This window comes from Phocoena phocoena, chromosome 4, assembly GCF_963924675.1.
Source record: "Phocoena phocoena chromosome 4, mPhoPho1.1, whole genome shotgun sequence".
In the NCBI taxonomy this organism is placed as follows: Eukaryota; Metazoa; Chordata; class Mammalia; order Artiodactyla; family Phocoenidae; genus Phocoena; species Phocoena phocoena.
The window spans coordinates 1,963,678-1,967,581 of NC_089222.1; the positions used below are offsets into that span (position 1 = coordinate 1,963,678).

General features: G+C 35.8%; 1 non-coding gene across 1 annotated transcript; it reads left to right on the top strand.

Moving 5' to 3' along the window:
- The first annotated feature begins 263 nt into the window (after nt 1-263).
- LOC136122955 (U6 spliceosomal RNA) lies at nt 264-365 on the top strand. Its single transcript, XR_010655846.1, has one exon. It is a non-coding gene; the product is annotated as a U6 spliceosomal RNA (small nuclear RNA).
- The last annotated feature ends 3,539 nt before the right edge of the window (nt 366-3,904 follow it).

Sequence of the window (3,904 nt, forward strand, 5' to 3'; positions counted from 1 at the left end):
TTGGGAGTTTGAGTTTAGCAGATGAAAAGTACTATATGCAGGATGGATAAACAACAAGGTCTTACTGTATAGCCCAGGGAACAATAGTCAATATCCTGGGATAAACCATAATGGAAAAGAATATGAAAAAGAATATGTATATGTAAACTGAATCACTTTGCTGTACAGCAGAAATGAACACAAAAAAATCAACTATACTTCAATAAAACTATAGACACACACACACAACTCTAACGCAGACAACCCCATTAAAACTAGGAAAAGTGTTTGCTTCGGCAGCACATATACTAAAAGTTGGAACAATACAATTACCATGAACCCTGAGTAAAAATGATATGCAAATTCATAAAACGTTCCATACTTTTTTAAAACTGGGAAACGTCTGAACAGACACCTGGTCAGCGAACATGCACAGATAGTATACAAAATTATGCCCAGGACTGAGGATAGAAAAACAATAGTCCAGCTAGACTCCCTGCATCATGTGTGACAGTGAACTAGTCCTGTCTTTCCTGGAGGCCTCAGAGAGATAGAGAGGGGGAAGGTGATGAAAGAAACTTTCACATATTGAAATATGGGGAAGTCATTCTGGCTTATACATGAGTTAATATGAATTTTATGCTAACTAAAATAGTCTGTTTGTGGCCTATCACACATATGTTGTACATCTGCTTTAATTATTAAAGGAAAGGGCACGTTGACCAAAAGTATAGCATGTTCATGTTAAAAATAAAGATTAAATTCTTCTCTTCCTGGGACACCAATGCTGGTCCTCCTTTTATGATAAGACTCCCTTCCCAGGTGCCAAGGCCAGTCTGGATGTGCTGTATGTGTACGTGCTGGTCTGTTTTTTGAAACCTTGAAGAAATGTATCCCTGACTTGTTTAATGTTCTTTGTTCTGACAAGGTAAAACTGTGCTGGAAACACTGATTTTTCCAGAGCAGTTTCTCAGTCATCTGAGAAGCAGGCGTCTGGGCTAGTCCTCAGTTTAGCTCAAATAAAACTCTTTTCTATTCTTATTATTGATTGGTTATTGATCATTTTCATAGACATTATTTGACATGGTCGGTAGGATATCAGAAAAACCCATTTGAGGTCACCTGGGGTCTACTTTGGAGTGGCGCTTGGTATCAAACCTGGGCTGGCCCCTTGAGCTCCTCCAGCTTCACAGCACCTTTCAGGTGATTCAGTGAGTTTTTCCTGATATCTGAATCTCCTTGTATTAAGTGATGGCGCATGACTTTTATTTGAGCTGTTATCTTAAGACTTGAAGTCTTAAGTGTGTATTGGGAAATTTCCTATCCAGAGACCATAGCGGGAAGTCCCTAGGCAGGAGACCTAGAGGGAATATCCAGGCAGGAAGGCTTGGAATGAATTTTGGAGTGAAGTGAGCTGGCTAACTTTTTAGAATGTGGCATAAAATTGAACATTTAAACTTAATTTTTGACTCACTCTTTATAATAAAATGAAACTAAGAGAAAGCGGAAGGTTGTGCTTCTAAAGCATCCCAGCTCCTGGACAGGGAGCCACCCACTGGAACTCTGGCTGGCTCCTACAACTGGTGTGGAGCCAATACTTACAAGTACTTATCTAACCCTAAAATGGCTAGGATGAAAAATTTTTGACATTCCAAAACTGATTTTTGCATGCACAATTAAATACAGCTGGCTTGATAAAATACCTTTTCAAAATTTTGATCCTGAGAGAAAAAAGTACTCCTAGGAGAACACTTGAAGTTATAACTCTTATCACGCTCCTGAAATGCAAAGACAGCCCACACTGCTTGAGACTACAGCCTTGGCTCAATTAGTAGAATCTAAAATGTAAAAAAAAAAAAAACAAAAACCTTTTTAAATGCAAGCAGGAAAGCTATGAGATCTCTCTCTGCACTGTCTATGTCTACCCGGATGTAGGTATGCTCGTGTATATGTTATAAATGTGATCAGTTTCTACCTCCAGGTGACATTATTAACATGAATTTGTAAAAGAGCGCTATGTAATTGACTTAAAAGCAAGTGCTTACAAATTAAATATTTCTAAATGTAACAAAAAACTAATCCAAATTTTTAAAGGATCATGTGATCTAGAATTAATCTTCAATAAATGAAAACAATCTTAAGTTTTTAGCTTGATTAATTCAGAAATGTCTTTGGGGTCATCAACACTAAGTATAGTACTTTTATTGCTCCCAGGTTTACTAAAAGTTAATAAGTTCACGTTATCTCTGCTTCAAAATTAGTCAGCAAAATATTAACTTAGTACTATGATATTCTCATAAGTGATGAAAGAGAGATCAATGGGATAAAAGTTTTTAGGTGAACTCTTTCAAAATGATTATGCTTTATGGTATGTCTAACTAAAAATAGTTTCTCCAGATATTTGGTAACTTGAAACTTTAGAGGTTTGCTAAATTAAATTAAATGATGGAAATTCATTGAATATCCAGATAATTTCCAATTTAGATAAAAATACTGAAACATTCATTGCTAAGCATGTCTCAATTTGTCTGCTTTGTCTTCTTTAGAGAAAAACTAAAGATGTTTGGGTCTACTAGACACACACCTTGTACCACATTAAAAAGAAATTATGCTATGAGAGAAACGTATGTTTTTAGAGGTTATGGAATATGTTCTTAAATTTGCTAATCAGGAAATACTGGTATGACAAAGAGAATCAATTACTTGCCTCTTGATTTTCATTAGAGATTAAGGGTTTCTTTAAGGGTTAAAAATTATAACACATATAATTAACATTACTAAAATAACAAGGAAAGCATTTCAGTATGTAAAAAGTAGCATATATGTTGTCAGTGATAGAAGATATAAAGAATGGAGAAAAGGATAGATAAGTTTGTCATAGAGTTGGTTGTTTTTGAATAGAAAATAAAGTCTTTAGGATTATTTAGTATATTACATTACATGGGAAGCATTGTCAATAAAAGGTAACATTAAGCCTTCTTCATGTTATGTCTACATAAGTGTATATATTATAAACGTTCCAGAAGTGATATGAAACTCCTAGAAATCTTATATGTCTTGACATAAAATATTATCTGTCATGTCATCAAAACTGAGGCTCACACTAAAGGGAGTAAACCCAAGTATTAGGAAAATGCCCTGACTTTCTTACAAAGGCAACCACAACAGAATCTGTAAAGATTATGGCACATGTAGATAAAGTCCATTCTGCTTCTACAAAATTAACCCCTCACTGTCAGATTTCTGCCATCCTGATGTCCTTGTAACAGCGTGCTCCTAAGAATTATTAAAAGTATATCCTAAGCTTGTTTCTGAAGCTGATCACAGTGATCTATCTTTGGATGAGGATCAGATGCCCCATGACCTGCACCCAGGAGATTATGAATGCTGGAAAAGACATCATTTAAAGGACTCCCTCTCCAACTTAGACGGAAGGACCCTTCTCAGGTGCTCTGAAGTAACACATACACAATAAAACTGAAGGGAATTGACTCTTGAAATTATATTTTCCACTTAAGAATGGCCTCTGTGCTAGACTGGTCTATAGGAAAGAGTGCTGACCTCAAACCACCATGACTGCATTTTATTAATGGATTATATTCTTTCTCCTAAGGGTAACATGCAAGAAACTCCCTTTGACAATGCAAATCTAAGTTGGTTTACAGATGGGTCCTACTTAAAAGATGAACAAGGACATTTCTGAGCTAGATATTCAGTAACATCTGCAGTGGATATAATTGAAAGCCTTATTTACCAGAAATTAAGTCAGCACAACAAGGTGAATTAATTGCTTTAACTCAAGCTTGTCAAATAGCTAAAGACCAGATAGCAAGTGTTTATGCTGGCAGTCCTTATGCCTTTGGAGTGACACATGACTTTGGAATGTTATGGCAACGAGGTTTTGTTTGTTTGTTTTTAAACTGCT